The 12,439-nt window shown below is 40.9% G+C and overlaps 1 protein-coding gene across 2 annotated transcripts in view; it reads right to left on the minus strand.

Annotated features, from left to right (window-relative positions):
* EXO5 (exonuclease 5) overlaps positions 1–12,439 on the minus strand; it is a 281,415-nt gene that overhangs the window by 16,036 nt on the left and 252,940 nt on the right. The gene's annotated exons all lie outside the window — the stretch shown is intronic.

The raw sequence follows: 12,439 nt of genomic DNA on the forward strand, positions 1-12,439 counted from the left end.
TCCTTGATCATATATAATTGCTTCATACTTGATGATTAAAAATAAAAATCCAATTCATATGAACGAATGCAGATGAGGCCATAGAAATTAAAAATAATATATTTTTATCTTAGAAGCTCAGAGTTGGGAGATTCAGGTGGAATGGCCAAGTGTCTATTTGCAACCTCAGAGATAGCAAAAGGCACCTCAGAAGTCACAGCCAATAAGTGTGTCCTTGAAAATCCAACTGGACAACTGGATTGCTAGAATCACTTTCCTAATGTCTATCAAGATGCACTGCAAAAATAAACAACATCGGATCTTTGTTTTCCTGGTGTCAGTAAAGTTCCCCTTAGAAGGGATTATGTTTATCTACTACATTTTAACAAAGTGTAACATTTCAAAGAACTTTTGCCCTTATCAGAGGAAGCAAACGTGTGAATTTTGCTTGAAAGCTTTCCAACTTTATGTTGTTTGAGAGAATGGGACCACATATACCAGTCAACTTGAGTTAATTGATTTCCAGAGTTCTTTGAGGAATAAAAGGCTAATGGACTGAACTTTTGCTCATTTAAAAAAGTCTTTTACATCACTGTAGCTTCATTCTCTTCAATGTTGTTACTCCTGATTTACATTGGTGCAAGTGAATGGGAATCGGGTGCTAAACCTTATCTATCTAGGCTGTAAAAGTGATTCAGCTTACAGGAATGCAAAAATGTAGCCCACTGGCCTGAAGTGGAGCTATGCCAATTTACACTGGCTGAGGATCTGGCCCATAAAATGTAAATTAAGATTAGTGACTTTTTCCCTTGATCTGGATACAGGACTTCTAAATCTCTTTCACTAGATGATGTTTGTAAGAAATTCAAATCAGAGAGACAGCCCCTCAGCTACTAGCCTAGCTCCATTGACTTTGGTGGAGTCAATGGAATGATGCGGATTTACACCAGTTGAGGATCTGGCTGAGAGTTCAAGAATTTAGGAGAATTACTAGGATGGGAAAAATTGCTCATGGCCAAACTTTCAAATTTTTAGGTGCCTCTGTTGTCCGATGCCCAATGTGAGAATTCCTAGGGCCTGATTTTCAGAGCTTCTGCAGTGCCAACTGAAGTCAACAGGAGTTGTGATATCTCAGAACCTCTGAAATCTAGTCCCGAAGGCCCTTACTTCAGTGGCACCAGGTGACTTTACCCCCTTCATGAGAAGAATTTCTAGGGGGAACGGAGCTGCCATAGTGCCCATGGAGTCACTGGGGGAAAGGAGGTATGGCTGGAGCACCTCTGTGGTCTGTTTGTATACAGCTGCTGGAAGAGGCTTTTAGGGTTCTGTGACTTACTGTGTATAATAAACATCTAGCTTAAAAATAGCCTTTTTCCAAAATATATATATTTTTTAATCTTGCTATATGAAAAAACAAACACAAATAAAACCCCATCCTTCAGTTTGCTTCCATCTGCAGTGGATGGATCTCCATAGCTGGAATCCTCTACATTACCTAGTTTGAGAGACAGCTGAAGGTCTGTGTTGCTCATGCTATGATGATAGGGACCCAAAGAATAACTGGATATCTAAGAATTGGGATAAGTATCAGGACAACAGGATAGATGGACTGCTGGTTGAGTCTGCAAGCCACAATTTCTAAAAATGTATTAGTAGACATGGCTGTAACATCTACAGTGTCCTAAGCAACAAGGCTATGTTCTTAAAGAAGTTTTCAGAGCTTTCTCCTCTGCATTTGCCTTCATCAGCTATGTTAATAAAAATTATGCCAGTTAACTGAGAGGAGCCCTTTGAAGTTTCCACCATATGGCAAAAAATTGAGACATTTGTATGAACTTTGATTTTCTAAACAGTTTGATCTTGAGCATAATCCTACAAGAGGCTCAGCAAAAATGAAGGGTGATTGGGGAAAACAGTCATATCATAAGAACAGATTTAGGGGACATATTTCCTGCAGAAACTGGGGACCTCTTTGTGAACATCCTGATTGCTGCATAATTAATGTTCGAGTTGGACTGTGACAGAAGAAATGCTTTGCCAGCGATGAGACCTTTATGCGAACTTCATAGTCATGTTCAGTCAATGCACATATATTTGTACTGAGTGCTAAAGACAAATGGGTCTTTACTGAAGGTTTTCTTTGCAACCGTAATAACGAGATTTTTTTTTTTTTAAACAAAAGCTGAGATTCTGGAGAACAAAATGTCAGAGAGGGACTGGCGCAGCATATGGGCATGTACTGGCTGTTTCTGAGCCTTGCCTAAGTCTGCAGTCCATCTGTGACTCTCTTTAGGAAGTCTTGGACCCTTTATGGGCCTGCAGATTAAGATGGCGCAAATAGGACATGAGGCGAATTGGTATCTCTCTCTTTCAACAGCAAGTCTGTTCATATATTAAAATATTAGAAACACAACCAAAGTGTTATGTTGAAACAAAACCTATTTCTATAACTAAGGAAATTCTCATAGCAAATACTTTGTTAATAGAAGAATAGAAATGTAGGGCTGGAAGGGAGATCATCTAAGTTAAGGTGTGGAATTTAAAGATAAGAAAGTCAGGAAATCCTCATTCCACTGAATTCTACAACTCACCCATTGTAGGTAAATACAACAATAAGGCCATTCATTACCTTATCATTAGGGAAAATTGTATGGCTTGCTTACTTGCTGGAGGTTTCTCCTTTCCTTTGTACAGAACAACCACCGGTGGAGAGCCAGAGATGTAAAAATGCCTCCTATTCTGGTGCACGAAACTTTTGTGAGGGAGGCAGTGTAACTTTTCTGTCCTAATGAGAAAGTTTCTTTGATTATTCCCCCAATACCTGATCTGCTCTTTTGTATGTGGCCTGCTCTAGGGTTTCCCCAGGGAAACCCGAGTATACAACATGCTAAGGAAGCCCGCAAAAGCATGGAATTTAGGGCTCCCATGCAAAAAGTGTACTGGAGAAGTCTTGGAAGCTGTATCAGTGGTTTCAGTTCACTGATCACTGAAAGGTAAGGAGAGGAGATCATTAATTACGTACTTCCAATGAAGTACAACAAAGATTTTGATTTGGTTCAAGAGCTGATTTAAGGTTTTGCCAGTTCCTATATTCTCAGAGTCGGTATTCTTTTCCCTAACTGCAATTCTGTCCCTAATTGTAATTCATCTCTCCAGGGGAAAGTCAAGTTTGGAGAGGAATAGCGCTAGACAAATCTTTCTATCCCACGTATATAGTAGTGATTGTAACTACGTGATAAATTGCTGGACTGTGTGATAAATCGCACTGCCACTTTATACTCTGTCCACTAATCCATCACCCCTTTGGCTTTTTCTTACTTTCCACAATCACTCAGCAGCTTCAAATAACATTTTCCTGGGAGTGCTTGTGTATGTGGGGTCGGAAGGGGGGGGGTGGAAGGGGGGGAGGGGAGCGGGGAAAGGGAGGGATCACCCTAATTAACCCGCTACAACATATTTCCTTCTTTTGCCCAATTGTAGCATTTCCCCTCCAAAATGATGTTTTAGTGAGTCTTTGGGATATAGAAATGGTCATTCTGTATCAGACCAGTGGCCCACCTTATCAGATATTCTACATGTGACAGGGGAAATTGCCATATGCTTTAAGTGTTTATTCAGTCCTCATTAAAGTGACAGGTTTAAGATTTGCTGTTTTATGGCTCTGCAGAGCTAGAAATGGGAGTGACCCACTGGAAAGAAAAGATTCCCATCTTCTCATCTGACCCAATGACACTTTCAGCTGCTCTTGGACAGACCCAAAATACCAAAGACTAATTTTATGATATCTTTATGTTGAGAAAACAATGTTATTTTCAGAGCCATTTCAAAGGCATTCCTTTTAATTTATTGCTTCCTCTGAGCCCTGAACCATTGTACTCATGGTTCAGGAAAGCCTGGTTTTACAGGTGGAGGGATACAAAGGATAAGTCTGTGAACATTTCTAAAACACAGTAAATCTTTTCTAAAAAATTAACCTTGCCACTCAAGCCTCTCTCTTAATTCTCCTGCACTGTGCATCTGTATCCAGATGATCTAAGTGACAGGCCCGACTAGAAAACTTCTGTGTCTGATTTGGGTCTGAATCTCAATATTCAGAGCTGGTTGAAATTTTAATTTAAAATTTTTTAAAATATACAGAATGATTGTAATTAAAATGTTTGGACATTTTTCTTCATTTTTCTATGCTGTTAGTTGACTTTTTCAAAAATTTGAATGTCAAATTCCTGGGGTGGGCGGGGGGGAAATGGGGATTTTGTTTACATTGTTTTCAGGAAAAACTCCCCTCCCTCCCTTTTTGGTCCTCTCTGAACTCTACTAAACTTCCACAGAGTTTGGAGTGGGATGGGATAGTCTTGGATCCAAGGTCTGTCCTTCTGTCTCAGTTCAATTGAATGTCTCCTAAAGGGTCTTTATTTATAAGACCTAAATGTGACAGGACTAAGACACACAGTTACTACAAATTAACACATAAAGGAAAAAGAAAAGGAGTACTTGTGGCACCTTAGAGACTAACCAATTTATTTGAGCATGAGCATGCTCAAATAAATTGGTTAGTCTCTAAGGTGCCACAAGTACTCCTTTTCTTTTTGCGAATACAGACTAACACGGCTGTTCCTCTGAAACCTGTCACATAAAGGAACTGATTCTGTACCTCTGCAGGCAATGGGAGCTTTGCCATTGATATCAATAGGCAAAGGACCAAGCCCAGAGAGATTAGGCTTTCAAATACCATCTTGCTTCTGAAGAAAAGCATCCCAATGCCCAACCCTACTGACAGACAGAATTAATGTTTTTTTCTTGCAGAGGTAAAATCTAGCTTGTTTTCCATTTCTACACATGGAGAAGTGTATTGATTTTTCTTCACTTCTGATTGTTCACATTACTGGTTTGCTTCTAAATAATTGACACAGAGATCATTCATTTTACTGCACTAACATATTTTATTGTTTTGTTTTCACAGCTATACATCATATCGATCACATTTTACAAACTGCAGGCTCTGCATGGGAAAAAATTATTCTTCCACATTTTCTCCCAATTATTTCAATGCTTGCCTTTCAGTTTCCTCACTGGGAAACCTAAGACAAGTTTCAAACAAATCTCTAAGCGAAGACCAGAAAACGTCAATGAGAGGAAACGAACACTGACAAATCTATAGAACTGAAAGCAGCGTTTAGTACTGACAGAGGTACTAGAAATTCTCAATTAGATTTTGCCACAGTAGAGATACTAAACAAGGGACAAGTAGGTCATAAAGATGAAAATGAGGCAGCTTTGAACCCAGGTTAGATACAAGCCAAGAAAACTTCTAGGCATCAGATTGGAACTTTAAAACAGCCAAAGCAGCCCCTGAAGAATCCACCCCATGTTTTAAACTCCTTCTGTGGACCAACTGTAAACCAGTGGGCTACCTGACCAGCCCAAGACAGAACCAATGCCATGCTTGAGTCCATTTCAGGCCCTTGCCTTTGAGCAGAATTTATTGTTCAAACACACACACACACAAACAACAGGCTGCAGTTCTCAGAGGCTTTTCCCTTGCCTCCATCAGTACCAGAAAGAGGACACACCCTTCCCTTAAATATTCTGCTGGGTCCTCCTACTTAACCTCTCACACCAAGCAACATGCATTCAGTACAGCTTGCTAGCTCTTTAAGTTAGAAGGAGAAATTATTCTTATTATTTATTCGTGCTAAAGTCCTCAAGCAGGATCAGGATCCCATTGTGCTAAGCACCATACAAACACATAGTAAGATCCAGTGCTTGCCCTGAACACTTTAGAATCTAAATCGACAAGACAGACAGTATTATTATCCCTATTTTGCACTGGAGGAACTCAGGTCGAGAGAGATTTACTCAAGGTCACACAGGAAACTTGTAGAGCTCGGGCTTGATCCCGAATCTCCTGAGCCCCAGTCCAGTGCTAAACCATGAGATCAGCTTTAAGGAGTTCCTCGTGCACTGGGGTGAATTTCATCCTTTAGGTGTAAGTGGCCACAACTCCCCTGATGTCTTGTGAAACCAGGACATTTGCCGGGGAAACCATTAACTTACCTAAGCCCATTGGAAACTGGGCCTAGCATGTGCTGAACTCCTCGTCAACTTTAGGGAACCTCTGAATACACCAGAGGGCTCAATTTTCTGTTTTTAATTAGACCTGGATTTCATTGCAAATATTTCACATCGCTCTAATTTGAAGCAAACGGCTGAACACTAATTCTCATCTCAGTTAATGCAAATGGGAGAAAAGGAATCGGGACTATCACTGGTAGGGCTGCCCCCCCCCCCCACACACACACAAAAAGGGAAAACTCAGTGAAAATGTTTAGAAAAAAATGTTTCCTTGTTTTTTATTTAATACTTTGAACATTTTTGACCAGTGGTAATCACTAGTAAGGCTAGAATGGCTGCCATGTTTCACCCCCAGAATAACAGGCACTTTTATGTATGAGCTTGTACAGTAGTTCTTAAAATTGTTGAGAGGCTTATGAAAGGAAGATAGAACACTTCACATCCAAGGCTTTTTTCACCCTGGGTTAGTCTGTTACCAATGACTCCAGAATAGGAGCCGACAGCCTTGTCTCGTTGCTTTGTGTTTCACGGACGTTGATCCTCAAACAGCTGAGATGCAGCTTAGGGTCTGTGTTTCTCAGAATACATTTGTGCATTGCACAAATATTAATTAATTCGGACAACTTACCCTTGAGGAATAGGTAAGTAAGTAGTAGTATTCCCATTTCCCAGATGGGGAAGTGTGATACATAGGTCTCACGTATGCAAACCTGTCCTGCATGGAATTTCCATTGAAGTCAATGGGAGTTGCACGTATGAAATGTTTTTGCCCAGAAAGCTTAAAGTGACTTGTCCACTCAGTGAGGGGAATGATTCAGGAATAGAAGCTCCTGATTTCCCTCGTCTTCCTTCTTTCAAGCCAGCAGATTCTTTCAAACAGAAGAAATGTTGTTTCTTCTTTATAACATCTCATTTTCATGTGTTCCTCTCTCTCTGTTTGATTTATCCACCTGATGTCTATAGCCTTACACTGAGGCTATAAGATCTTTGGGGCAAGGCCTGTTTCTTTGTTATATGTATGTACAGCACCCAATACAATGGGACCCTGAGTGCTGCTACTCCTACTCCCTCTAATAAATAATAAATCATGGGGAGTGTACCTTGCCCTTCTCAGCTCTCCTACTAGATGTGGCTCAAAGGTGAGGAAACAAGATCCAGAATCATATTTCCTCCATTGTAAGCAACATGGAGGTGAACTTCAGCTGCGGCTACGCGTATCTTATGAGAACCTGGCTCCACTTTTTCAGGAAAGGCAGCAGCAGCTTGGCATACAGACTATATTTAAATATCTGCAGATTAGCAGCAGCGATGACCAGGAAAATAAACTGCTGCTGATTCATTGTGTTATACAAAATTGATTCCCGCCTTAGGCGTAGCTCTGAGCTACAAGATATTTTTACAAGATTTAAAATGTGAAAGCGTCAGCTTCCGAGGCAATTGCGAAAGGCATAAAAGGCAAAACAATCCTTGCCTGAGAGCTTATCATCAGTCTGGACTGAAAAGTATGTTCATCAATGAGAGGGACTCTAAACTGAAGTGGAAGGGTCTGTGTCACTTTGCCATTTCTAGACATTTTTTTTCCCCAGGAGCCACTAACAGGCCTTTCCCAGGGAAAGAGAAAATAGGTTGTACAGTGCGTGTTTCTGTCAATCAGATCATCTCTTGTCAATCTACATGAGGTATCTATAGTTATCTTGGAAATAGTCTTCACTTGTGTAGTATGGACTACTTTGGACTGCTTTTATGAGCTGCCCTACAAGTTCCGCATGCCTGTGCCTAGATTATACGTTTGTAAGTGGACAGCATCATGAACACAGAGCATTATTGTGGTTTTATTTAACCACTAAACCGTATATTCTTCAAAAGGAATATAAGGCTACTTGTGTAAATAACTTGCATACATCCTACCAAAGTGGGATTTCATTAGCAGCTCATTAGTTATGAATAATGAAAGCTTCTTCTGTAAGCAGAAGTGTGAGATTGCATTTGAGCCTGAGAGATGATGGAATGGTTAGCAGGCGGACTGATGAAAGGGGCATCAAGCAGGGTCAATCATTTGCACTATGTTCAGAGGTGAAAGTGGGCCAGTACGGCGTGCCGGTAAGAAGTGGCCCATATGCAGCCGACATAAAAGCGCTGCTGCACAGTCCCTACAGGGGGGGCAAATGGGGCAGCTGCCCCGGGGTCCGGCAATTTAAAAGGGCCCGGAGCTCCTGGCCACTGCCGTTGCTACCATGGCAGTGGTCGGAGCCCCGGGCCCTTTAAATTGCTGCTGGAGCGGAGCCCCGGTGGGCATGGGCTGGGCAGCATGGAAGGGGGGGCTGTCCCTAGCCCCGCCTCTTCCGCCTGAGGCCCCGCCCCTTCCAGAGGCCTGGAGATGGGCCCCCATACCCGTAAGTCTTTTATCTTACTTTCACTCCTGACTATGTTACAGACAGTTTGCTGGAGAATGCATCCAGTGTTTGGGTAAGAGTTGAGAAATGTTCACGTGTGTTCACTTGGCTAGTAATATTAATAAGAGGAGCTTTGAGCGAGGAAGAACGACCTGGCACTTAAAGCACTGTGCTAGAATGCAGGGGACCTGGGTTTCATCCTCGGCTCTGCTACAATATTCCTATTTAGAGCTGGTTGGGAATTTTTCGATCAGTTGTTTTTTCAGCCCCAAAAAACGATTTGTCTAAACCAAAACTGTTAGCAAAACAGGATCTGGTCTGATAAATTTCCCAACTCAAAGTAAAGGAAAAAGTTTTGAAATTTTCAAAACATTTCTAGATGAAAAATGCTCTTCTGGTTCAAAATAACTTTTCATTTCAAGGTTTAAGCTAATTAGATTGAAGAGAAAAAAAATCAACGATTGGAAAAAAGGTCAAAATTGAAATGAAATGTTTCAATTGACCTGAAATGGAAAAAAATTAATTTTGGTTGCTAAAGATTTTCAATATTTCCATTTTTTTGGTCCCAATTCATGCCCAGCTCTTTTCTCATGCGACCTTAGGCTACAAGATGTGGAAGGGTCTGAACTAGCCCATGGCTGGCCCCAGAGTTAGAAGGGCATAAATGTAGCAGAGCATAGGTGGGCTAGATGGGTCTGGTCCTTAAAATCGAAGCCTTCCAAAAGATCAGGAATGTAAGGAGAGCATGTGCAGACATAATCAGGTGAAAATCTCAGAAAGGATAGTGAAGAAAAGTAACATCAATTCATGAATACTATACTACACTATGAAGATCAAAGGACCTGATTCTCCACTGCCTTTTAGTCAAATACACCTGTTTTAAGTGAGCAATGTTGCCAATCAACTCTTATGGTTTTATCATGAGTTTTGCAATATTTGGCATCTTTCGTACAGCTCCAAGTCCTGTGAATATGTGAGAATCTCAGGGTTGCAAAGAAAGGCTTGAAAATACCGCCCAAGTCTACCACAAAGGCTCAAAAATTAAGAGGAATCCCACACATATGCTTTTTAAGCTGATCTCATGATTTTGGGGGGCTGGACTCTGGCTTTTTTTTTTTGAATGCTTGCGATTGACAATCCTGAGTGGAATGAAAATGCCAAGTAGCATTTTATACTCCCTTTGTACAGCCGAATATGCCTGCACAAAGTGCCAAGCTATGGAGAATCAGGCCCAAATGCTTCCTCAGCAGACCACTCAAACAAATAATCAAAAATGCACTCATTACAAAGGAATTACCTACGGAATAGAAACTACAGCCTCGGAACAGTTAAGCGAACTGTATCGATGAAGCTGAGAGCACAGAGTACATTAACATATGACTAACGTCAGCAAAAGCATGTCTCCCATCTAGGAAAACATGTCTGTCACAGGTCACAGGCTGAATGCTGACAACAAAACCAATTACAGGGAGAAAGGGGAAAAAAGGTGTCGGTGGGAAATGAAGACCGCTTTAAATAGGGGTCTTGTGTGAAAATCTGAGCAAACGCACATTTTACAGTAAAAAAAAAAAATCACAGCTTCTTTTCACACAAAATGAAAGCAATAACGCTTTTGCCACTTTGGCAAAAAAACCCCCCAAAACTAGATCACTTCTCACTGGTGTACTTTTGTGGGGGATTTAAACTGCAACCCTCATGCAAACCTAAAAATCACAAGACTTGGCAACATTGTTTTTCTGTAACTTTCTTATTTTTCCTAGACTGTTTTTCATTGCACCCCAGACACTTGGCATGTGTTCTCCAACTCTAACACCACAAAACAGGATGCATTTGATCCTTTACCCAGCATCGGCCTATATGGACTCTCCTTTGAAGTCTAATGGTTGCCTTGCCCAATATGGATCTAATTCAAAATCCTTTGAAGTCAATGTGAGTCTTTCATTTGAAATCAATGGAAATGTTCTACTGACTTCAAAGGACTTTGGCTCTATGCCAAAGATTTTCCATCAATATGTTAATACAAACCATTCTATTAGCTTTTTTCATGAGAAGTAACAATTATTGAACAACATCTTCTCATTGGTGGTGGCTGAGCTAATCATCACACAGCTAACTTCAGCTAATTTACATAATGCAATCCTATTGGTTGAAATGCCACAAACCACGAGGCCATGTCTTCACTGACAACAGTGTATTTTAACAGTGAGATAATTATCACACAATAGCTATCTTGCTATAAAGATGTCTCCTCTTGGAGGAGCTAAGACACTTGTAATGTTTACCGCTATGAAGTCACCACTATACACCTCACCCCACCTGTGGTTGGCCTTGCCTAGTTACCTCACAGTAAAACTAAAGTGTGCTCTCTCCGTGATTTGGTAAAAACCACACCTATTTTTTTCAGTGAAAGCAGCCTGAGTTATCATGCCCTCTTAGATTTCTTTCCATTTCCTGAAAGTCTCCTTTCATTGCAATAATGCCACAGACATGAAAACAATATCTTTCTTGTTCCATCACAGTCTGCTGGCAAGAAGAATGATTTGTTTATACAAAAGACAGATCCTGCAGAGGAATGTGTCGGTTATGAAAGATTCCCAGTCTAATGTTGGTCTGCTAGGAACTGAGGAGCATCAAACCTGTGTTAGCAGAAAGTGTTGCAGAAGAAGGTTTTCATGTACAAAGTCCCATGGAGTATGCGGAGTGCATCAGAATTATGGAGCAGGACCATTTTTGCTGCTATGAACTTGACATCCTATGGACAGATGTCCATTAAGTTTGAATTCATTGGCTCAAGACACATGAAGGGAGCTCCCTTTAACCAATTGCAGGCTTGCAGAGCATACAGAAGGAATTTGCATTAAAGGCATAAAAGTACATTACAAAGCGTAAGAATAATGAGATGTGGCTCAAATTGATCCCTGGGATAAAGGCACTGAAGGCATTATGAGGGGGATGAATTCGACCTACTGTAAAAAAAATCAGAACACAGAAAATCTTGTATGGTCTCTGGGTAATATTTTCAGAAACATCTAAGTGATTTAGAAGCCTAAGCCCCATTGACTTTCAATGGGACTTAGACTCCTAAGCCACTTAGGTGCTATTGAAACTTGCATACTCTGTCCTTAACATGGACTGTTCCAAGTTTGTGCATAACCACAGTAAACAATTGCTTTTCTTCCCGAATATCATAATGATGGGAGCTCATTATAAGTTTGTTCCCTTTTCCCAGCAAATTATAAACTTCTGAGAAACCATGCAAAGGTTCAGAGCCCCAGCTGGTGTAAATCAGCCTTGCTAGGTCCATTGACACCAGTCGAGGATCTGACCCCGAAATCCTTAGAACAAGGTTGTAACTGATCCTATACACACTGGAGAGAAAGTTGCACACTGGAGAGAAAGTTGCACACTGGAGAGAAAGAAGCAAGAAGGCTTCCCCCAACTTTGTGCTCCCACACAGAAGCCAGCTTCAATCCCAATAGGATATACAAGGACTGTGTGTGTGTTTATCTAGCAAAAGTGCTTGTGCTCTAGACTATGCAAAGTTGGCAGAGTAAAGGTAGGTCCCTTGTATCCCCCCTTGCCTATCAGCTGGCAGAGCTGAATTAGTGCAAGGGGAATCCAAAATGCACACTAAAAAAAAAAAAAAAAAACAGGTGAAACTTTCACTACCCCAGTGAATATTTTCCCTGACAGAGAAATTTGGGCTTTTTTAAAAAAATATTTTTACTTTTCATTCTCATTTGGAATCCAAACAAAATGTCAAAACATTGGAATTTTCCCATGGGATGGAACTTGCATTTTCCAACCAGCTGGCATGTGGCAGCAATCAGGATTTTGAATGACTTTTATTATTACTTTGACTTTCAGGGTATGTGTACGCAGCCTGTGGCAGCAAGTCTCAGAGCCCGGGTCAAAAGACGGACTCTTTGGGCTCATGCTATGTCATTAAAAACATCTGTGTAGACATTCAGGTTTGAGCTGGAGCTTTGGCTCTG

Source organism: Lepidochelys kempii, chromosome 17 (genome assembly GCF_965140265.1).
Source record: "Lepidochelys kempii isolate rLepKem1 chromosome 17, rLepKem1.hap2, whole genome shotgun sequence".
NCBI classification, from domain to species: domain Eukaryota; kingdom Metazoa; phylum Chordata; order Testudines; family Cheloniidae; genus Lepidochelys; species Lepidochelys kempii.